This window comes from Trachurus japonicus, chromosome 24 (genome assembly GCF_045865225.1).
Source record: "Trachurus japonicus isolate A0001 chromosome 24, Traja_1.0".
NCBI lineage: Eukaryota > Metazoa > Chordata > Actinopteri > Carangiformes > Carangidae > Trachurus > Trachurus japonicus.
In genome coordinates this window covers 22,904,173-22,929,248 of record NC_140930.1, presented here as the reverse complement: position 1 = coordinate 22,929,248, position 25,076 = coordinate 22,904,173, and the positions used below count along the sequence as shown (strand labels likewise).

At 43.1% G+C, this 25,076-nt stretch overlaps 1 protein-coding gene across 2 annotated transcripts in view; it reads right to left on the bottom strand.

Annotated features, from left to right (window-relative positions):
- bach2b (BACH transcriptional regulator 2b) overlaps window positions 1-25,076 on the bottom strand; it is a 101,179-nt gene that overhangs the window by 46,333 nt on the left and 29,770 nt on the right. Inside the window, exon 1 of one of the 2 annotated variants that reach the window (XM_085771472.1) lies at window positions 1,722-2,116. The exons of the other annotated variant lie outside the window; for it this stretch is intronic. The gene's annotated coding sequence lies outside the window, so the exon portion shown is untranslated. Of the gene's footprint in view, window positions 1-1,721; window positions 2,117-25,076 lie in introns of those variants that run through there. 2 annotated transcript variants of the gene reach the window in all.

The window sequence follows — 25,076 nt, the reverse complement described above, 5'->3', positions numbered from 1 at the left end:
GAAACATAAAAAAAGGAGAACTGAGCGTGATTTTTTTTTCTTTTCTTACCACTTCAGCATTCAGCTCCTTTCTTTGCACCTTGAAGAACGAGACTGTCCATTTATATGAAGAAATCATCAGTGCGTTGCAACATAAAAACAATCGTCCCCAAAGTACAAATTTTCTCCGCCTTAGATTGTGAGACACGATTAAAAAGCTGTGCAGTATTTTTTGGGGCTTTCCACTCTGACCACAGATGGTTTGCTAACATCCCATGGCGGAGGCTCCTCGTTCTCCACACTTGCAGATAAGTTAAACGGCTCTTCAGAAGGTCACCGGGTTGCTGATATTGATCCTGAGATAATATATGCGAGAGAGCCACATCTGAGACATGCAGTTGACGCTCACCAGCCTCTGCTGATTACATACTGGGAAATGTGGAGGCATAATGAGCCTGTTTGATCACGGTGAAAAAAAAGATACATGAATAATGATTTGAATTTACAATTAATTCTAAAGGACAGGTACTATTCTCAGGGCGTACGCACAATAAAAAGTCAATTGCGTAGGAAAGAATGGGAGGCAAATGTAAGGTTCAGTGTAAAACATGACATGGTGACACTGCGTCATCTCAGGCTACAGCTGGACTCATTATACTCAAGTCCATCTACCGGGGATCAAGTGCTTCTGGGCGCAGATGGAAATCAATACTGTCTCCCTGTGCTTCGATCGGCGGTGCAGGCAAAGACAACACAACACAGCTCAAGGTTTTCATAGTCAACACTCAGCTGCTCTGTACGTCTAATAAAAGTGCCTGACCCGAGGTGGGACATCATTGATACGATGTCCTTAGCAACACTCAGGTCCGGCATAGTCAGGTGACCGGAGTAACCTCACATAGGGCCGAGGTCCCCCGGGTTCAGCCGGTGCTGCAGGCTGCAGACCATCCCACGGTGGGTTGCTCCCCCCGCTGACACTGATGAATGGGAGCTGCTGAGTGCTCACCTGCACAGCGCCGCCGTGCACAATGCACAAACCCCCGCGCCTATATACTATATACATCTGCAATCGGCCTAATTAACAGCAGAGCTACTTCATCCACCGGCAACAGGAAAGGTCCAGGCTGTGACCTCAACCACGTGAATCGATACTCGAAACCACCGCTGAGATTTTTTTTACCCTTTAAACGAAACACAAGCTGCATGGAAACCATCAAAGACAGCTGGATTACACACCAAGAAAGTCATTATCAGAGCAGCCAACATCTGCATTAAAAATGCACCGAGGGTCTTTGACATCAGGAAAATATCAAGACAGAGGGGTGAGATTGAAAAAAAGAAATTCAACAAATGACTGAGAGGACGGTAACACCCTCAGCCAGGTGTTTGACAACAGGTTCCTGCAGCGTGTCTTCAAAAGCTGCTGTCACCGTGGCGCCTTTCACTCGCCTTCAACGCAATAACAAAACTATTTATAGGCATATCTTGCTGACTAATCACTCTTGAAGAACACAATCAAGACAAACAGCAAAGAAGCACCAAGCAACCGAGTCACAAAGTCATCTGAATCACTACCAGGCACTCGCTTTCCCAGAAGCAGCCTGTTGCAGAGGGACTAGACCTTACTTTTATTCCTAAAAAAAAAAAACACCTATTGCCTTTTATGCAATGTCGCAGAAACAGAAAAAAAAAAAAGTGAAGCCGAGAAGGAAGCATCAGCTGTTAGCATATTTTGGCATTACCTCAGAAAAGCATCAGCACAGATCCAGTCATAGTGTTATTCCAGTGTTTGCTCTGACAACTTTCTAATGTCTCTCACTGTATGTTACAGACGGCATCTAGCCTATCAGTGTCTGTGGGTGGTGAGGATGACTGAGCAAGTGAGGTATGTGTCAGTGTGTGTGTGTGTGTGTGTGTGTGATAGTTTTGTATGTGTGATGGCATACCGGAGTATTTTTGGGCCCTGCCTGCTTAAATGCAGCTTGCATGAATCATGACTTCCCACATAGTAGGTCAGTGAGCAGGGTGAGTCATATTGCTGTCTTATATGGTAACACGCTGCACATGTGACAGAAACACTGGGGTTATCTATAGCACGGGGCTCAATGTTTCAAATGTCTGAGGCAGAGCTGCTCCGTCTCAGCTCTGTCTTCTGTCGTCTGCTGATATGACAACTCATTTAAACCGGCCTTTAATCCTGCAGGACAAATATCTTTGCTATTAGAGCATTTGAAGTTCAATCGTAGCAACATTTTGGTGTGACTCACTATGACTCAGATGCACTTTAGTTTTCATTTGGCACGGCTTAAAGATCTTGATAGTACAAAGGCAGATGCCCATGTGTTCTTTGATTACACAGCAGGTCTGGGTTCTATATTAACGCTGTGAAAAGTAGAAAAGCCTCGGTCCACAGAGGAATGCACACAGCCTGGATTCAGACGCTGAGCTTTAAAACCAGCTGTCAGGACTGATGAAACGTTGTGATGTCACAGCAGTCACCCCTATCAGCTATAACCCAAGCCCCGCCCACCTGGACCCACCATCTCTTGAATTGCCCCTCGGGGATAAATAACGTTTTTTGAAATTGAAATTGAAAATGCAACCTTTGCAGGATTTAACTTCTCCGTTTAACTGAAATCTGCAATATCTTCATGCGCTCGTGCAGAAAACACAAGACAGCTATTTAGAGGAGAGGATAAGAGCCTCCTCTCTTCTGATTGGCTGACCGATCGGTTGTTACTAGAGCCTGAGAGAGAAGATGTAAAACTACATTGTTTCTTGCTCTTAAACACCAAGCGTCAGATACTTCAACATTTGGTGCAGATGCTGAATGCAGTGATCAAAATGTGGGAACTACTGTACTGACCTTTAGAGGTGACGCCAAGTGGGACTTTTATGTAAATATGACGTTACTGCACAAGTCATCACAAAGAGCAACTAACTACACAATCTAGCAGACACACTTGTTGCATTCACACTTACAAAGTACACCTGCACACACAATATTGTGTTTGTCTAAACCTCTTCCTGTGCAATTGGCTGAATCAACAAAGAAACAATGTCTTGTGTCTGCAGACTGAGGTGTCTGCAAGTTGAGAACGAAACCACCTGATGATGGGAAAAAGAAAACCACCCGAGAAACCATCACTGCCAAGACGGAAAGTGGACTTTGAGGGATTGGATTGGGATAAGTGGAGCGGCTATAGGGAAGAAGGGGAAGAAGATTTTGTGCTAATTAAGCCAGTGATGGACAGGCCAGGGAGCTGCTAGCAATGAGTGTGACCAAGACTGGATTATGTGCTGAATTATTAATGGGGGCCCCGGTGGATGTGGATGGAGTGAGGAGTAGGGCAGCGGGTGGGTGGGTAGGAATGAGGTGGGAGCCGTGGATCTGAAACAAGAGATTGAATGCATGCGTTTAAAAAAAAAGTAACCGTCATTCTGACAAAAAAAAAAAGCTCACACTCAGAGCACTCATGGAAAAAAAATCAAGTGGAAAGTCTCTCCACAGGAAAGAGTTTGACACTGAGGCATCGCCCACGTCAAAGCCTTCAAAAGCCACGTTTGTATGCATGTGTGTGTGTGTGTGTGGGTGTGTGTGCAAAGCCAAGAGCTTGTGTTTGTGTGTGTGTGTGTATGTGTGTGCATTTGATCATGTGTGTATGGGCGAGTGCAAGTCTGTTGATATGGCAAAGAAAAGCTGCTTCTTTTTTTCACACCCAGTTCTTGTATGTGTGACATCTCAAGTTTTAAGAATACACACACAAGTGCGTTTGTTGTTGTTGCAGCAACATGCATATATATATATATGTTCAAATCTGGAGCAATGGTATAAATATCCAGCTCAGATCAAAAGGCAGCAGAGCCTGGGCCACGATGAAGATGAAAGACAACATCTACTGCTGAGACTGGTTGTAAAACCCCCTCCTCCACCAGTCCAGATCACATCCAGCAGGTGGGCCGGAGAGCTCAGGGTCTGGAGCTGGACCCCGCGCCACGCTGATACACATCAACTGATTCTCTCTAGTTTATTTCTTTATGTGCTGTTCGCAGGTTTTGTCTTAAGATTTGTAGCTGCTGTGAAAGATCATAAGCAAGCTGTTCCGTACATGCTTTTGTCTTTTATAATGCATTCTGCACTCTGAGCCCAAATATAGTATTAGCGCAGGTATTAATACTGGTGTGATTCTTGCCAATAAGCAGTAAAACCGTGAAATGAGGATCAGGGCAGCCTGTACAAAATGTGCAGAAAATATTGCATGCGTGTATTGATGAATACAGGGAAATATCACAATATTACATTTTGATCAAATATCAGGCAGGTCTACTCTGCAGTTCTTCCAGCTGAGAAATCCCAGATCATTTGGAAATCCATGGTGGCACTCAGAAGTTGCACAAATCATCTTAAATTAAGCAGGTAAAAGTCTGACTGAGATCAAAATCTCTTTATCAACAGAAGGAGCATGAAAACAGCTTTCCTACAAACATGTGACCAACAATGTGAATCCCTAAATCTAATCTGAAAGAATCCCAAGACCATTCACCCTGTTCCATATTGCATTTGACCTGCTGGCAGAAGCTTAATGCTGCTCTGATTGGGTGCAAGAAGATATGGTTAAAAAATTGAGAAGAAGAGGTAAGAAAAAGAAAAAAACTTGTATCTACTATAACACCCTACAGTAGTGATTTTGCTGAAGTTTCAGATGCAGAATGTAAGCTGATCTTTGTTGCACAGGAGGACCTAATCCCTCCACGGAAACTCCAAATAAATCAGTTTGAGTGTTAACAGAGTGTGTCCACTGTATCTTGCTGACTTCCATCTTCCGTGGCTTCTGAGGTGATCAGGCAGGTTACATTAAAAACCCCACACGTCACTTGGGCATGTCCAGGGATCTGCTGAACAGCCGCTGCTGTCAGTTTTACTCCGTCTGTGGTGATGCCAGTGTGAGGGGGGAGGGGGGGAGGGAGAGGGGGCAGCAACACATTCACATGTTCCAACACTTGAGGCCGGGGCTGGAAGCTCACTCACATTACCGCGCCAGAGAACAGCCGTACCAGGTTTGATGACCCACTGGCAGCAACAGTCGCCACATAGAGAGAGGAGGCTAATTAGGGAAGTGATGTGAGGGGATAAATATAAGCACACACACACACACACACACACACACACACACACACACACACACACACACACACACACACAAACAAGGAAGGTGGGCCGGACTGCGTGGCCGACACATACATAGCGCCCAGAGAGGCAGACACTAGCTCTACATTTAAAGGGATAGTTCACTCAAAATTGAAATTTCACTCATTATCTCCTCCCCCTCATGTGGACTAAGGGCTGGGAGAAGTTTCAGAGTCCTCCGTGGCTTCTCTGAGTTACATTAGGGCTCCGTGCAGCACTGCATGTCCATATGACGGTTGCGAACGGAGCTCAACACACCAAAAAACATCCAAATACCTCCATACTGCTCGTCTGTAATGTCCCTCTTGTATTGAAGCCCCGACATGAGAAATTGTTCCGATAAAAATGAAATAAGTCTATGTTTTAAGCTTGTTTGTAGCGGAAGCTCCCAGTGTATCATTTCACTGCTCTTCCTGTGTCCCCAGTTCACGGCTCCACAAATCGCTCGAGATTCCGGCAGAGCAACACTGGGAGCTTCTGCTACAAACAAGCTTAAAACATAGACTTATTTAATTTTTTTCAGAACAATTTCTCATGTCGGGGCTTCAATACAAGAGAGACATTACAGACGAGCAGTATGGAGGTATTTGGATGTTTTTTGGTGTGTCTTTTTGGACGAAGAAAAGTGGTGTCCGTTCGCTACCGTCATATGTGACCTGATCCAGCAAAATGAGTCGCAGTGACCCAAATTTCAAAATTGAGATTTTGGTATCAATGGAAAGAGGAGAAAATAAGCTTTAAAATGATACCCTAGTCAAAGTCATACATTGGATAGTTTTTAAGATATGGCGATTTTAATGATGGTCTTCCACTCACTGCTTTCGATTGAAAACCTGAGAAAAATGCGTTCAAACAATTTAGAACGTCTCTGATTTAAAGCCTTCCGTGAATCTGGCGTCTGTTCAGTACCATGTGATTACACGTACCTTGTAGAGGCACCGTTCAATGACCCTCGGAAAGCAGAATGTAACTATTCAGATGCTGTTTACAGCTCGTCTCTATCATAAACGGTTCAGAAGATAATTCATGTTTTGTAAAACATCTGCAAGCGTTAGCATGCTACGTTCGGTTTAGCATCGATGCTACGCTCGGTTTAGCATCGCTGCTACCACTCAGCTGAGCATCTGGCCCCGTACTACGTGATTTCACGTGGCTACCCTTGTTGTCATAAATGCACCATTCAAGGACCCTCGGAAAGCGGAGAATCTGACGATTCAGATGCAGTTTACAGCTCGTCCCTATCAGGTTCAGAAGTTATTTAGCCTCATGTTGTGCTCCTCTCTAGAGGGTTAAAAGTTGTAAGTCAACTTTAATCGTCATTTACGTGCCTTTCCTCAATTATCTGGACTATGAAACTTTGGGAGATTGTTTTTGAATGTCATTTCTTTGAAATTAGCAAAAGAAATTTTTTTTGAGTTTTTATTGATTTTCCACGTTATCAGCTCATTATATAAAAATAGAACGTTGCGACTTCCGACTCATTTCGCCAGAGCGGGTCACATATGGACATGCAGTGCTGCACGGAGCCCTGCTGTAACTCAGAGAAGACACGGAGGACTCTGAAACTTCTCCCAGCCCTTAGTTGACATGAGGGTGAGTAGATAATGAGTGAAATTTCAATTTTGAGCAAACTATCCCTTTAATATTACACTTGAAACCTTCCTCTTTGATAAAGCGTATCATTTATCAATGAACCACAACACTAAACTCTCTCTCTCATCCTGGTCCTGGTCCTGCAGGTGTCCCTGGCTGCTGCTGCTGCTGCTTGTCAACACTGACTCACATCACCCTCAGTAGTAACCCAGATGAACTCACATTCTACACTGTGACTGGCCTCTCTTCTGAAGAGTGGCAAATAACTCATCTGATGGAGAGCGCACTATGATATTGATTCTAGTGCATTGACTGGTTATGTATTACGATATGATGTATCAGCGTGCACACACAGTTGCTTGAACTGCCTCCACTTGTCCCTGATGACGGTTTAACTCATGGAGAAAAAGCTGCAAGTTTCACCTGAAGCAAATCATTAATGAGTTGGTTCAATAAGATCTTTCTATACAGTAAACTGGAGCAGTGAATACTGCATGTTTTATAGTATCTAATATTCAAAACTTTTACTTATGCTTCTGTTTAGTCACTTGCAGCATTTGGTTATGTTTAGGTTAAGACTGTGGTCTGGTTTAATGGAGAAAACCCCTCATTTACATTGAGCACAAGCTTTCTCTAACCTAAACCAAAGTGTTTCTGCTGCCTAAACCACACCACTGTAGATGCAAAGGTCAGGTTTTTGGTGTGACAGTTTTACACCTTGTACACTGGTCACTCACCTCAACTGCCTCTTCAAGTGTCTGCTGCCATTAAAGGTCCCACAACTAGATGTCCATGTCGCTTTTGATAATAAAGCAGCTCTAGTTTATATCAATACTGTGAAATTATCACAGCCTGTATTTACGAGCTGAGCCTTAAAACAAGCCGTCAGGACTGCTGTAACTTTGTGATGTCACAACAAATAAGTCACTGCTTTAAGCCCCGCCCACCTCGACCACTATTTATCTTTGCAGGATTTGGTTTATAAGTATTTACCTCAAATCTGCTCTATTTTTTATCAGATCACTCAGATCTGACTTGTCAGCAAAAAGAGAGACTCCTCTCTTCTGATCGGCTCACTGACTCACTAAAGCTTGTAAAACTATATAGAGATGGTTATTGGTTCTTAAAATCACAAATATATCTTACAGATCCACATTTCAAACAGATCTAAATTATAGAGGATCTATAATAAAAGTGCCACTTACTGTACACTGAGAGTTGTGTAAATCACTGTAAACCATAAGCTCCCCTGACAGACCGGATTTACAATCAATACAGTATATCTCACATTAGCTGCTGTTAAGTATGACATCAGAAAGTGCATGATAGGTCAGTAACAGCTGTCAAAGTACGTCAACAGAAAAACCGGATTGCCTCAAATCCAGAGCAAGGGCACAGAATGAAAGGTTACAGGTTTCAAATGTGCGCAGATGTGACAGCGTGTGGTTTGGTGGCTTCTGGGGCAGTCTTGATGACTCAAACAGAGAAGAGAAAGTGGTGCTTATTGATTAGACCCCTTTGCACGTCTAAACTGCACGGTGGAAATATATTTGCGCGGAGGAGGAAGCCGTGTGTCAGACGTTGTTTGGTTTTATTAAAATATCAGCTCATAAATGTGGCAGATTGGAGAAAGCCACTGTGAAGTTCCCTGAGCTGCATGGTGTTTTTGTGTCTGTGATGCTGTGACGCTGCATTTCTTTTCTGTTTTTAATTGCACAACCTATGACTCAACTTTTTTCCAACATCTCAGCCTATTTTTCTGTCATAGGTAGGCTGTAAAAACAGAGTTCTCACTCATACAGCTCTCACTATGTAATTACTGTGTGTTTGGATCCCCACCTATGATTTATTTTGACTGGGGTGTTCCAGCTGTGTCATGCAGCCGTTGCAATCATCTGTTAAACACAGTGTTGCAACCTGAATATTCACACTAGCCCAGCAGTGCTTTAAAATGCAGCTGATTAAACAGCACATGATGCTTGGTTACATGTATTAATACTTTCAGAATAGTTTGAGATTTTTTTTTGGAACATGGTTTCGACTTGTTATGCAGAAAGAAACTTTAGTAAAAAAAGACAACTAACTAAAATGAAATAGAACTAAATAAAAGTAGTAGTGATGCCAAAATGTGACAAATTAATGCAAGTATTGTGCACGTCTCTGTGTTACATTCACTGTCTTTCACAAAGCTGGTCAGCATTGGAATCTCTGCTAAATCAGCGATGGGTGGTATTCTTTTCTCTTTGTGCTTCTGGAAATAAAACTTTCCTGTTTCTGTTTCCTGCCATTCACTTTGCAACTAAATAATCTTTGGACTTGGTTGGACAAGCCACATTTCATTGGTCAAACCACATGTCTGACTGTGAAATTCCAGTAGAAACATGTCTGACAGCATTTTTTCCATTTTTCCACTGTGCTGATTTGGAAATTCCTTTCAGGATTTATTCAGAAATAGGTCAGGAGTTATTCAAGGACTATTCATTGGTTCCTGGAGTTCTTTACTGGTTAATTGTCCATAGTAGACATTTACACCCTGCAGCCCATACAGACCCTCCTGTGCAGAGCACTGGTCAAACAACTTGCTTATACAGTCTTGGCTCTTGCGATCAATATTTATCTCTGGAGCTATTGATTTGTTTTTGATTAAACCTCAGAGTTGAAACAAGTTCAAGGAGAGGGAGCGGCCGGTGCAAAAGAAGGCAGGTGCTCGTGGACGAGTCACTGTTAGAAACCTGAGCTCACACCAACTCTGTATGCACACACACACACACACACACAGCTCAGCACATTGCAGACACCATGGTATATACTGACTGACATTTTTCTGAGCGACGCGTGATTGATTTTTCCATCACGGCTGGAAATGCCTAATCCAATAATCAGCTGAAAGCGCCATATCTATAGGCAGCACACAGCCAGTCAGAGCCAGGCTATTTGTTTTCACGTATCGAACCTCCTCTGATGTGATTTATGTTTTGTCACACTCACGAAATGAGCCTCAACTCGAGAGGACAGACAGTCACTTAAGGAGAAACGCTTACACGTACACTCGCTGTTAAATATTCAATTTAAAATAAAGATTAAAGGTTACTCATCCCTCGCTGCGGTCTGGGCTTTACAGTGACTCTGCAGCTTGTGCCTGTGCTGTCATTTGTTGGAGTCATTATGGATTTAATGTTCCTCTCCCGTCTCCTTATAAAGTAAGATAACCAAACCTGTATTAAAAGAAGAATATGTTGATGCGACAGAAGCCTTTTTTCATGTGTGTGAATTTCCTTTTCCCTTTTCTTCCCCTCTGACTGAGGGAAATTTTCACTCTCTGCTTTATTCACCACCAGTCATCATCAAAGGGGAATTAATGTTACTCATACACAAATGATTTATTTGAAGATAAGGAAGGATTTTTCCCACCAGTCACTGTCAGAGTCAGCCTCACTGAGGTGTTCTGTTCGCCCTATAAGGTGCACTAGTCAATATTCTTCACATTATCAATTCATGAAATGCTTGAATGTATAATGCAAAAGTGCTGCCTTCCTTGTGGTGGTGACAAACCTACAAATAATATTCTAATATCATCATTGCCGTTATGATTTTGAGAATTTCTGACACTTCCTACAGAATCTCCCACATGGTAAAAAGAACGGTAGTGTGAACAAACCCGAAGTAGGCGCATAACTGAAAGTTGCACCCACAGTCGAAACGAATGCATAAATGCAAAACACAGAGCTGAGAATCTAACTCTTGACACTTTATAGGTTGCATACCATCAGATCTAAGAATGCCTTGTCATTTGATACCTAAGGAATAAATGAGTAAATCTCCTCTGCCTCTCTCACACACTTTCTGACAGAGGAAACCTGCCTTCTATTCAGACCAGCCCTGTGAAAACCTCTGGGGGAAGAAAAACCCAGACGCAAGCTGCTGCTATTTGCAGACGACAGACAGCACCGGCTGAAACGGCACGCTGGTTGTCGGTCTGCGGGAGGACACTGGCTTTTCTAGTGGCACACAGTTCTTGGAAGGCATGATTGATGCACATCTCCGCCTGAGCGTCCTAAGCGTTTTAGCTCGCCTGTGGCCGTGCAGCTGCCACGCGGTGGCTACGGCCCTGCGAGAGGGCCACTCTTAGGCTCCGAACGGGACTAAATGGCCCTTCTGTATCCTGCCGCAGCTTCCTGACCGAGGTCAACCTCTTTGCACACCACAAATTACTCCCTGAAATGCTGGCAGACAGGGCCAGTGGAGAGATTGCCATTTGCTTGTTTATGGTTCAGACTGTGCACTAAGTCCCCTGTCATAAGAGGCTATTTTTAGCCGCCTAATCCTTCAGTGGATTTATAATGGTCCAGACTGGCCAGATGACAAAAATAAACATGAAAAGCTTCATGTTAAAGAGTATACTGGGTTTATGTCTGATCTTTCATTATTGTTAGCTTTCAAATTTCCATTATGAAAAAACTAACAAAAAACCTCTGCATCATGCAGTTACAGTTATAAAAATTGATTTACATACACAGCAGCTTTATTATGGAGCATTTCTGGGGCCGTGCAGCAGGTGTTAAAAACAACAGAGAGTGTCTGACTCATTTCTTTCATAACTGCTGGACGTGTCTCGCACAGACCCCGGACATTCTGCTCTGCTAAGCATTAACTCAGCAGCTAATCTGCTGAGGTGGGTGGGAACAAACATGGCCACACACATACTGCATTAAACCCCCCACCGATACACCCCACCCCTCAGGATTTTATCAGGCGCAAAGTCTTCTAACTGTGGAGAATCCTGCAGACATTAATACAAAGAGTCTGGGCTGGGCCTAAAGTGCTCACGCTTTAATAGCTTTCAAGCATCACACTGGGACATGAGCCCTAGTTTCCCATCATTATACCATCATCATCCCACCTTGTTTGGCTGGGTGCACTCCGTCAAAAGCATCCACTACAAAAACATGTTGTTTGATAGTCTTCATAAGCCAGACAAGCAAGTCTTTTTTTTATTATAGAATAGCTTTTTTCCATCTGCAACACATGAACAAACAGTATGTCCAATTCCTGTCATCTAAAGATTCTCACAAAATTAAGTTTTAATGTGATTTTCAGGTTTATCACCACTTTGATTCTGTGTCTCATCCTGCAGCAGAGATTTGCCGTGAGCTGGAATGGGCTACACAGACATAACTAGGCACTGGAACTGGAAATTATGTGCAAATGCTTCGTAAAAAATATGATATCAATCGACCAAATGGTTTGCACTATAATTAAAAGTCAGCAAGTGAAGAATTTGATAGCCTGTTCCTCCACACTGTGGCTTAAAATCCGACTCAGTAACTGCCAATAATATCAAAAATATGACTTCAATCCCACAGCCAGAGATGCAAATTGGACATTACGTTTCAACATTTGACTAGTGATCAATCACGATGGTGACGAGTGAAAACGAGCCCACAGTTGAGTGTGCAGTAGTCTATTATGACCAATAGTAAGAAGCTGCTTTCAGGTTCCTATTGGAAGATGATGAGGTATTTTGTTTATAATACAGATGTGGCCACATCGTCAACTTCCCCTGAAAAAGGAAATTGTAATACTTTTCATCCTCATTATTTTCAGTCTGCATGATGCCCATTCATAGTGAGGCTCTAGTGCCAAATCGACCAATACAGTAGAATATTATGTGGTCAGAAACTGCCTAAATTATAATTTAACATGAGTTAAAATGCTATTTTGGATGAATCACTTAGGGAGGCTCTAGTTTGAGTGTGACTCTGACGTAAAGGGAAGGCTGGGCGTGCTGCTCCACATGTCAGGAGTAGCTGCTCCCTCTGCCCTCCATCCTACCGATGCCCCACTTCCCCGCAGCACCGGCTCGATGCTCACTATGTTCCGATGTAAAGCCAGCTAATCGACCGGCAGCCTTACATCGGCTCAATATAGCTCATTGTGCCTCGGCCAATGTGTATATATATATATGAGAGTATGATCTAGTTGACAGTGTCATTTTTCCACATCTCAACAGGCTCAGCATCACTGATCCTTCAGTATTTGAGCTAAACGTAAACAAGTGAATCAGTTCTGTCACCGCACCAGCATTCTCATATGTTTAACACCTAAAGTCTGAGTCACGCTGCTTACTAAGGCAAACAGGAAAATTCATCAATCATGTACGACCACAGAGAACTTGGACAGTCTTGTTCTGGCTTTGGGGTTTTGGTTTGTCTCAGCTTGGTAAGCAAAACAGTTCCACTTCTGGCTCCTGGCAGCGCAATGGCACACTGGTTTCAGTCAAACTACTTTCAATTTGTGGACTGCTGTACACCGGGTGTTTTCTGCTCTTCACTGTCAAGACGCACAGTGCAAAAGCTTACCACCATTACTGCAGTGATTTAGTGAAATGGGACACACTTTCACTGACTGAAAGCAAGAATATGAAACTGCGCTTTTTACAGCCAGGAAACACAGCTATGCAGAGAGTGATGTCATGGTTTGAGATAAAAACGACATGACTCAGAGGCTTTAGAGAGTCTTTGCTTTTTTAAATCTATTAACAGAGGAGTAAAATGTCTTTTTAAATGTTTTATACACTCTACTGCATTGCATTCTACTCGTTGCGTCTACCATGCTCTGCAGGATACACACACGTCACATTTTAAGCTGTGGAAAAGCATTTAATCAAAAGCGAATCAATCAAAATCCCTTGCGCACAAACACACGACACTAACACAATAACCTGACCAACTTGCAAATGTCATCGCCGGATTATGAGTAAAATGACTCATCCAACTTAATCTAACACTGCATTTAGCCTCTCCCTCAGACATTTCAGTTTCCTATCAACACATACTGTAACTGCATACAGACAACAGACAGAAATGATGAGTAGTCATGTTTATTTGGAAAGCCATGGGGGGGGGGGGGTCTGATTGTCCTGGAGGCCACTGTAAAGTCAGCACAACTCACAGAGCCACAATTTATGGGAAATAGACAAAGTTGAAACATAGTGGTATTACCCTTTAAAGGGATAGTTCACCCGAAATTCAAATTTCACTCATTATCTACTCAGGCTCATGTCAACTAAGAGCTGTGAGAATCCTCCGTGCCTTCTCTGAGTTACGGGGGGGTCTGCGCAGCAGTATTTGTCCATATAATGGTTGTCAATGGATACCAACTTTCTTCGTCCAAAAAGACACACCAAAAAACATCCACATACCTCTCATGTCTGGGCTTCAATACAAGAGGGACATTACAGACGAGCACTATGGAGGTATTTGGATGTTTTTTGGTGTGTCTTTTTGGATGAAGAAAAGTGAGCACCATTCACAACCATTATATGGACAAATACTGCTGCGCGGACCGCCCCGAAACTCAGAGAAGGAACGGAGGACTCTGAAAATTCTCACAGCTCTTAGTTGACATGAGGGTGAGTAGATAATGAGTGAAATTAGAATTTTGGGTGAACTATCCCTTTAAGTGTGTTTTAGCGCAGCACCAGCGCAGCAGCATAAGCTCAGTTTACTAGCGTGGCTCAGCGGTGCCTGCGGCCCTCACCTCGTCTCATTGGTGAACTTTTCTCACCTCTGCAGCTCGTAAAAAGCCCCAGCCCAGACTTCACCTGTCAGGGCAGCGGCCCGGAGTGACTCATGGCCCATTCATCACCTCCACCGGCTCAGGGTTATTTGAGGGAAGAGCTGACGTCAACAAAACTCACACCTGCTTTTTTTTCTTTTTTTCTTTGTAGTAGTTGTTGTTGTTTTTGCATCAGATTTTGTATTTTCAATAGAGATTCGCTGTGATTTTTCAATGAAGTGACAATCAAAGTCACTCTACGCAATGTAAATACAAAACACTGTACCCGATATCATTAGAGGGTTTATGTGACTAGCTGACTTATTCTGAGCTCTTTCACATCCTGTACAACTGCTGTAATCTTGTTTCAAACAGTTGCTTGGGCTCGTCACAACAAACTCTGCAGCGAGGTGATGGGAGGTGGGAGTTGATGGCGGTGGGGGTGAGAGGGGTGGAGCCGGGACAGTGGAAAGAGTTGCAGAGGAGACTCGTAAACAAAGTACACACACACACACACAAAGCTACAGGATATGCATCCCCTCCCATTTTTACCCCCACATGCACGCAAACATGCACGCTGCACTGCACTGACAGAGGTGGAGGTGGTGGCAGTGGGAGGCGATGGGGGCATTTGGACTCTATTTCACTTCCCCATTCACACAGAAACGGTGCAGCGCACATTTATGCACCCATGTCAAATGCTCACACACCGCTGGGAGGATTACTCAGCACGAGTAAACAGGCTGCAGGCATCAAACAGAACCACCAGACCTACAAGTTCTGCATGACTAGTGTTCATATCTGTCAGTGCGGCAAAAATGACTTTAACCTGTTGGATAGATACAGACAGAAAAGCAACTTGTTGCAAGAACTCTCTGTAAATGTTCTGTAAATGTTCATTGTGCAGTCTGTGAAAACAAATTTCCCCATGGGGGACAAATAAACTTAATCTAATCTAATCTAATCTTTCTGTATCAGACAGAAGAGAAATGACACCTAAAGGTCACATACTGTATTGACACATGTTGATGTGTTCTTTAAATTATAAAGCAACACAGTCTAATTTGGGAATTAATAATATTAAAGTATGCCGGTCTTTTTAAATCGAGGCTAAAAACATATTTATTTAGGATGGCTTTTAATACCCAGTAGCATGATGACACTTTTATCTTATTTTAACTTATTTGATTTTGCTGCATTTTATTGTCTTCACTGTTTTTTTTATTGTTTTTAATTGTTTTTTTATTTTGTTCTTCTCTTTTATGACCCACTGTAAAGCACTTTGGTACAGCGAAAGGTTTGTTTTAAAGGGCTGTATAAATAAAGTACATTTACATTTACCAAGTATGAAAAAAGCCTCAGTCCACAGAGACATGTACACAGAGCTCCAGAGAAGGATACAGGGTAGCAGAGTGTAAAATATAGGAGCTTTAAACAGGAAAAGACATATCTGCAGTTCAAAGCATGAGATTCTTTTGTCAGATCAGCTGACCTTAGTTATCTGCTTCACTCTAAATGCTGTGTTCTCTCTTCATGTATTAGGGTTTAAATACAAATTTCCATTTGATGTCTGCACAGTTTTCCCTTCCCCTTTTTATTCCTTCTGCTTTTTCGTATTAGAATTTAGATTTCCTGACTGTTTCCCGTATTCTGTTTGAAATCTTTGCACCTTGTTTTGCCTTAACTACAATAGCAAACTGCATTTCCCATCAGCACAGGTGTGTCCTGTCTCTATAAGCTTTTGAGATTTTTTTGTCAGAAAACCCATTCATCAGGTCTAATGACTGAAGCCCTGGCCTATGATGGACCTCGGTCTCCATGGACCCATCGCAGGTGTAATTAATAACATTAACCATGGCTGTGTTCCATTTAGCTGCTCCCTGCTACGGCGGCGGTTTCCTCCACGGCATGTCACACTGGAATACATCTAACACTAGTGTTATTAGATCCACCTGTGCTTTTTTTTTCTATGACTACACAGAAAGCGTCTGCTGCGAAAATGACCTGTATTCATTCATATTGGAAACAGTCTGCATTAGCTCACCACACGGCCACACAGTACGTGCTTTAAGAAAATGACACTCATTATTTGACAAAGTATTCTCACTGAATGGATTTTTGCAAGTGTGAGTTTTCTAAATTGAAGTGTATTTGGGTCATTCTCAGTCTCCTGTACCCCTCCCTGAAAAAAATGAATCTCTGTGCCTGATGGGTGTAGGGTGGAGATGATGAGCACTTTCACAAAATGCTTGACTTGTCATGAATACCATAAACAAATCTATATTTTATGACTTTAACTTCCAAATGTTCACATGAATTATTCACTGAATATGCCAGATGTACAGGGATTTCCTGGAGCAGCCTCTGTAATGAGAGTCAGCTTCTTTTCAAAAGACCTGAATCCAGTTACTCTTCCATTTGTAATCAGATTACATCTCAAGCCCATGATAACAGCAGAGAATGCTTGCATTAGCTCTCTGCCACTATCTCTCACTGATGCACACACACACACACACACACACAGACACACAACCACACAAATTATGCTCTGATGTCTGAAACTTTTTCACCCTGTGCCTCTGAGTCATAATACGAAGGAGGAAGCCAAGAATGAGTCAGAGAATGTTCCACAAGCCTAATAGTACATCTCCGTGCTGCATGAATGACTGTCAGGGGCTGTTTGTCTCTTGATACAATAAATAACTCCCGTGATGAGACTGAACTTGCCGTCTGGTGACATTTATTTCTGCAATAAAAAAAAACTACTATGAATAAACAGTGATCATGCAGTATATAGTCAACACTGGTTTCTGGTGAGGTGAAGTGTGTGAGGAGTGTTCATCACAGTGTGTGTGCATGAAACTTCAGATCCAGTGTCTGCGGTAATGGGACACAGGCTCCACTGAAAAATCTGAACTACATATAGTAGGACAGAATGCACATGTAGCTGCTACGCAAAGCTGCTCTTTGAAACGCACTCCTCGGCACAAATGTAATTTTGCTGCAGATGAAAGAAATGTGCATTGTGAAGAGCTAAGTGCTGAATAGAGAGGCACAGTGTGGCAGCGTCACATCAAAGCTGCGTCAATTACATCAGGTGTCTCCGCTCCATTGAGAGCTGTTAGAGAGGAGGGAAGGCAAGAGTGGAGCTATCAATTCAAGCTTTTACTCACTGCACCCGACGCTCCATTCTCTACACAAGAAAGTCATTGTTAAACAACAAATGCATTTATGGGTTATTTAGACCAAAACTCATGATTTCAACTGCAGGAGAAAATTCACAATCTCTGTGCCTCAAGTGTTTCAGCTCTAAACCTAGGGGCATCCTCGCTCATTTTCAAAAAATATACTGGATTTTAGGATAAAGTGTTTTATGCTGCTCCTCTGATAACATACTGTATGGTCATATGACAGGAAGTGAGGTCATATTTTAGCATCACTTTGAACCGACTTGACTCAATTTAGCGTTTATCTATCATAGCCAATCAAAACTGGCTGTTGTTTAGTTTAGTTTATTAGTTTAATAAGGGACAGTGTGCAATTGCATTAATCATTTGCAGGAAAAAAATGAAAAGATGGTTGCACCAGATTTAGCTCACAGCTAATTTCCATCTGTAGTCCCTAAACATAACATAAAAATGCTAAAATACACAGAATTACACAGACCACAAGCTACTATACGAAGGTGAGGCATAAAAAGACACAATTAGACAATAGACAACACATTAGACAATACCAAAACATGTATGAGGTAGGCAAAGTGCTGCCTGCAGACCATGCCAGCAGCTCATTATCCACACAGCTAAATCCTAATAACCATGCAACTGTAACTTAATGGAACCAGAAAAACATACTGTTTACCGTTCTCACCATCTCAGTATGCTAACATTTACTGATGAAGACACTGAGCACACTGTTCAAACTGTTCAGTACAGTGAATGTATTGCTATGCAAAAACTGAAGAACTGGACAAATTAAAATAATCATGTGGATGTAGAGAAGTTGTCAAAGTCATCAGGATTTTACATGATCTTTTGTCTAAATTGTTACGGAAATACTCGAGTGGCAGGCCACAAGAGACTAACATTACCAGGTACGGTGCTAATGTAAAATCCTCTGTATCCAGGGTGTAAACGTGTAATAATATTTCCCATTTTCTAGGTTAATGAGTTGCTGCAGTTTATAGGAAAAAGGTGTCATTTTATGTCTCTCATCAAATTGTGGCTATTTCATTTTTGGAGCCACTCTCTTGCTTCCCAGTTTTTTCCCCAGTGGGCAAATGAAAGATGTTGTAAAATCATCAGGCATCATCAGTGAAACCCCAAACTTCCACGAGGATGACCACTCAATCACCCACATGAATCGTCCCAACTGAACCGCAGTGATTTATTTCACAATCCAATAAAAACGCTGGGCGCGAGAGCAGCAGAGTGGGAGTGGAGTGGAGTCTGTCAATGTCTCAAACCGCCGAGAAGTGGTTGGATTTAACCGCCTATCGACCGGCTCCTCGTCCTCTGTTGACCAGCAGGTAGGGACGGTGAGGGGACAGTGAGGGGACGCTGAGGGGACGCTGAGGAGGACGGGGAGGGGGACGGTGAGGGGACGGTGAGGGGACGGGGAGGGGGACGCTGTGTGTGAGACACCAGCAGCAAACAGAGGAAGAGTTTCTTCCTCCCTGGGGAGCCTGTTTACTCAGCACAGGGCCGAGCTGAAGTAATGCACAACACAATGGCGTTGTTGGACCTCGGCGCCTAATATTGATGTCATACTACTCATCTCCACATTATCCCTGCTATTGATTAGTCTGATCTCAGCCTGCAGTGCTGGGGAGCAACAACAAACAGAGCCCTTTTTTTTCCTTCTCTTTTCCTTTCTCTCATCGCTCCCTCACTCCCACATACTCTGAAAGAAACCAACGGCAATCTGCCTTTTCTCACCCCCCCTCCCACCCCTCGTTCATGGTTTATCGATCAGAGCCACGTCAATACGGCCGAGATCCTCGACTGCACAATCACACAGAATGAGTGTTTTTTTGTTTTTTTTTCATACCTCCTGGCTGAATTGGTTGTGCAGCAAAGCGGTCATTAAGAGGACGTAGCTTTACTGTTCAAAAGGCAGCTGCTTTCACTCTGTATCTCCGTTCATTTACCAAAAAAAAAAAGACTAAACCCCGCTCAATAGGAATCTGGTTATGTTAGTGAATGACAGCGTCTGCATCGGCTCCACTTGTGTCAGACGTCACGATGAGTTGTTGCAGAGATGTAGCTCTGTGCAGAAAAAAACAAAACACTTTTGAAGATGCTGTCACATTATTCTAACAGCGAACAAATTACTGACAGAGAAGCCTCAGCTGCCAGGAGCTTTACAGTAAGTGGAAAATCTGATTCACCCACTGTAACCCTTCAGACCGAAAAAAAAAAAAAAAAAAATCAGTGGAAATGTAGGCTGGGCCTTCTACCCCTCATTGTTTCCACACAGGAAAATGTACAGGGGGTTATACATATTCATAAAATCAGACTGTACCACATCCCTGACTGGAGGATATCTTCCTCCACTGAGGACAAAAGTGGGCAGAAGATGTATTTCATCTACTGCGTGATGACTAACTGTTTGGCATTTAGCAAAAAGCATCAGTTGATAGATTAGATTACCTAGTGTCAAGGCAAATTAAATCATTTTGTAATGAGATTTAGTCTTAAAGAATGATTTCAATGTACTACAGCTTAGGTTTAATTTATCTGTGGCAAAGTTCAGATGATAAATCAGCAAAGTTTACTTGATGCAAAAATGCACTTGGTTACATTAGTGCACTGTAAACCAGCAGTATTCTTACTAGCACAGTGGAAATCAGTAACACTTATTGACACTATTACACCTGTATGCAACTACATCAGTAGCTGCTCCTCCTGGGGCTGCTGGAGGTTTCTTCCTCTCAAAGAGTTTTTCCTCCCTCTACTGTCACTAAGTGCTTTTTGTGAGAGCTGTAGGATTTCTCTTTATGATACTGGAAGGTCTTGATCTCTCTGTGTAAAGTGCTTTGGGGTAATGTACTGTACATTTAAAATAATTCCATATGTTTCCCTCCAGATTATTGTGGATTATTTTAATTTGTTTGACAGGTAGTTAGTTAGTTATCTGTCCTATTGAAGATTAAGAAGCAGGTTTGGAAAATATGACACAGCACCAGGGCTGTACAGCACATGTACCTCCTCAAGATCATAAGGTTAGGGTTAGCTCAGTTTCAGACTAAAACACTCATGTTCTCCTGACATGATAATGAATGATTACTAACCAATAATGCACAATTTAAAGCAGAAGGAAGGAATGTTTGTGTTAATAATAAGTCTTAAATAGTTATATCTTCCGACAGCAATCACTTACATAGAGTGTTTGGTCTGAAACACATTTCTCTTTTCACGTGCTTATAGCTGAGAACTTAAAACTTTATCTATTTTCTTTTCTTTTACTTTTATTTGCTGTGTTTTTTTAATTCTGTTTTATGAAGAAATTTAAACTTTAGCTACTTTCTTTTATTTTACTTTTATTTGCTCTTGCTTTTAACTCTGTTTTTAGTGTTTGTTTGTTTCTATTCTGTTTTATGCTTCTCTTTTTTTAAAAAAATGTTTTGTCGTCATTTAAGCACATTAAGTTGCCTTGGTATGAAATGCGCTATATAAATAAAGATGCCTTGCCTTGCCTTGAAACACGGGTCTGTCAGTCACTCTGCTCTGCTGTAAGCCGAGGAGAAAACTTTCCTTGTATCCTACAACCTTTATCCAATGAGGAGAGAGAACGGCATAAAGGGGCGGTCCTCTCTGTGTGTGCAGCCAAGGGATGCGCGTGAATGTGGTGACGTAGGGACGAGGACGGGGACTGCTAACTCCATCGGCTGACAAGAAGTTAGCCAAAACCACCGGATCGCTTACTTCTGCTTTAATAACAAAGTACTTAAATAAACTTTACAGCGCATGATGCACTTTTAACGCATAATTTTTTACAGTGTTCTTCTCACCAATGATTTATTTTAAATGCGTTTGTATTGGAAACTGAACCTATTTCCCCTTTTGGCCTGTTTTAATAAAAAATTAGGTTTTAGGACTTAATAATGACTAATAAAACGACTTGTTGAGTGAGTGTTTACAGTGCAGATGAAGCCCTGCGCTCTGTGTTGGTGCTGACGTGTGTGTGACTGCAGAGTCCAGGCTGCAGGTGGGAGCAGCAGCAGCAGCAGCAGCAGCAGCACCGTGCCCCGGCTCCTCCTGCGCTCTGCTGGCCCTCTGCTGGCCCAGTGCTGGCCCAGTGCTGGCCCTCTGCTGGCCCAGTGCTGGCCCTCTGCTGGCCCAGTGCTGGACCTCTGCTGGCCCAGTGCTGGCCCAGTGCTGGCCCTCTGCTGGCCCAGTGCTGGCCCTCTGCTGGCCCAGTGCTGGCCCAGTGCTGGCCCTCTGCTGGCCCTCTGCTGGCCCAGTGCTGGCCCTCTGCTGGCCCTCTGCTGGCCCTCTGCTGGCCCTCTGCTGGCCCTCTGCTGGCCCTCTGCTGGCCCTCTGCTGGCCCTCTGCTGGCCCTCTGCTGGCCCTCTGCTGGCCCTCTGCTGGCCCTCTGCTGGCCCTCTGCCCGCGCCCTGTCACTCAGTCGTGTTGCTTTTCAGCCTCGCCTGTGACATCAGCGCTGCTCGCGGTGGGGTCAGGTCACCGTCTCCCTCCCCGGCTCAGCCCATCTAGGGTTTCACGTGAGGCAAGGTGTAGTAGGAGGATAATTGGTCTTCTGATGCCTGGTGGTATCACAGTATCTCCCCGGAGCTAAAAATACACCCCTCGTGTGTTCGCTTTCATACGTGTGAGGAGGGAAGCCCGTGGAGGGCTGGCAGAGGTTTACAACCGGTTTATTGATGACGGAAAAACACATTCGAGCCATCTCTGCACAGCCCGGGGAAAACAACAAACCCCAAAGTGCAACTGTCATGTTTACAGCTTCATCTGAGAATCCTGGAGCTGTTGCCTCTTTGAGATTCACCGCTTCATTTAACTTGCAATTTGAAGATTTTTAAGTGCAAAACGGCAGAAAGAGATCATTCACATCAAGAAGACGCACTACTACGACTACACATACACACACAGTGTTGCCTTGTCTCCTTAAATATACACCTGGTTAATTATTCACAGCCCTGAGGGTCTGCAGTCTAGCAGGGTAGCTGCCTGCGTAAGAACCTGTCTTTCCTGATTTTATCTGCCAAGATTTCGTTATTCTAGGCACAGAGTCAACGGCAGGCGCGTCAGAAGAATTTTTTTGGTTTCTAGGAAGGGAGGGGAGGAGGAGGAAGGGGTCGTAGAGCAGTTAAACCGACAAAACCTGGCTGATGGAGGGCCTAGGTGAAGCAGGCCCGGAGAGGAGGCCGGCCCGCTGGAAACAGATGTCAAACAGGAACTTGTGTGTTTAACGTCTCCCCCTGCAACAAGCTTCCTGGAGACACTATCTGCCTCCACGGTGGTGGGCCGGCCCGGCAAACTGCTGCCTCATACTTTACCTCGGTCAGCCTGTGACCTACTTTCTGCCGGGATGCAGAGAGTCAAAACAACAGCGTGAAAAAACAAAAGGCTCGCTTGCTCTCTCTTCTCTCTCTGAAAGGCTTGTAGGACGTCTCTGGGGAGCGTTGGGACACCAACTGTTATTTTTTCAAACTGCTCCAAAACACGGATGGACGTCAAGTGTCATTTCAGGAAAATACGGTGGAGATGTTGTGCAAGATCTGGTGCAAGCAAGACAAAGAGCATCATGTCTGAGAGCAGCTTCCTCCATTTTTTTTATTTAAAAAACAGCTAAAAACGCACCTGTTTACACTGGCGTTTTATTAACTGTATTAATCTCTTGTAATTGTAACTGTTTTTATTGCTTGTTGATTTGTGATTTGTGTCTGTCAATGTGTCACTGAAATTTGCCCATTGCACTCTGCTTTGTAAAGCACTTTGTGACTGTCGTCTGTGAAAGGTGCTATATAAATAAACTTCTATTCTATTCTATTCTATTCTATGTCAGATCTGAGGGAAAATATTATGGAGTTTGATTTCAAGCCAGATCTCTGCTCAGAGACATTTATCTGAAAAGTGGGACAGAGGTCCAGTAGATAAACTCTGGTAGAGTGTGGATGTTAGACTGTGTGTACCCACATCTTTCCCACCAGCGCCTATAGCACTGAGGCTCAGCTCGGTCTGTCAGCTGGCTCTGACTGGTACTGACTGAAACCCTCAGCAGGTTTAATGGAGTCTGACGGGCTTACGGTTAGTTCCTCTAAACATCTGGACACACCTGCTCACATCAACAGTGTCAAACTGAAAACATGTTTTCTATTCTCTCAACTGAAAATAATAATAATGCAGCCAAAACACAGACGGTTCAATGAACACTGGACATTGGACATTGGACACTTTCTGTCTGGTGTGGAGCTGGTTTTACACAGGAAGCACATCCCAGAGACAGGAAGTGAAGTGATGCCCTTCATCAACACAAGCAACTGTTCAGTACAGAAGAAGAAGAAGAAGCGATGATGACTGAACAGACATGAAGAGAAACTGCAATGGTGTTAAACCAAAACCTATGTTGAAGTTTTACACATTCTAAATCTGTCTCTTTTTGTTTTTATGAATGTCTGGTGCATATTCAATATCAACACTTAATGTTGCTATGGTTCCAAATGACAAAGTTTTAAAAATAAAGACTCAAACTCAGTCTTCTTTATAATGAAAACACAGCCAAGCAAGTGAATAGTTAGGAATCAATAAAAATAATGTAATAATGAGTTCATTGGGGTTGTTGATAAACAGCTTAATGATGTGATGAACTTTTATTCATGTAGATTTCTTAATAAATTAGATTTTAAAAAGAACAGATCAAACGATCGACTATCCTGGGATACATATGGATATACAAGGTCTCATACTGAAATCGATTTGTTTGATCACAAAGCAGGTTCTATATTAATGCTGTGAAAGTAACACCTCGGTTTTCAGAAACAGAGCCTTGAAATGACCTGTTAGGACTTTTGTAACTTTGTGATGTCACAGCAAAGCGCTCGCTGCTCTCAGCCGCGCTCCGAGCCCCGCCCACCATCCATCCCTGCAGGATTTGGCTTCTTTAATTTTCTCACGTGAAATCTGGCATGTTTTATTCAATCAATTAGAAAACCGTTAGCCAATCATAAGAGAGGCTCAGAGCCTCCTCTCTTCTGATTGGATCACTGAACTGTTATTACTAAAGCTACAGAGAGAGGGGATGTAAAACTACACTGAGACTGTTTGTGGTTCTTAAAACCACTAATACGTATTCCTATAGCTCAGCACTTCAAATAAAATACAGGGGAAGTATAAATGTGGGGCGTATAAGTCAATAGTAGTGAGTGAGAAACTGGGGATTTGAGTTGCATTTAGATCCAATTTTACCCCGTTTTACCCCATTTCTGCTCATTCTTTGATCCTGCAACAAAATGTCACTGAAATCAGTCTGCTAGTATTTGAGATCTTCCGCGAAGTGACAAACAAACATAATCTCCTGGGCGGAGGTGGGGAAACACGCATGTAAGCGGACAAAAGCTGCTGATAATGTGTCAGCCGGTGACACCGATCAGGGCCAGTGGCCAGATGAAGGTGATAAAGTGAAGCAGAAACGCCACCTTGTTGAACGCATCCACACTCCTGCCGCTGCTGACGCACAAAGAGCTCGCTCCTCTCCTCTTCTGTTCATTCAATATCCACACAGGCCACACACACAC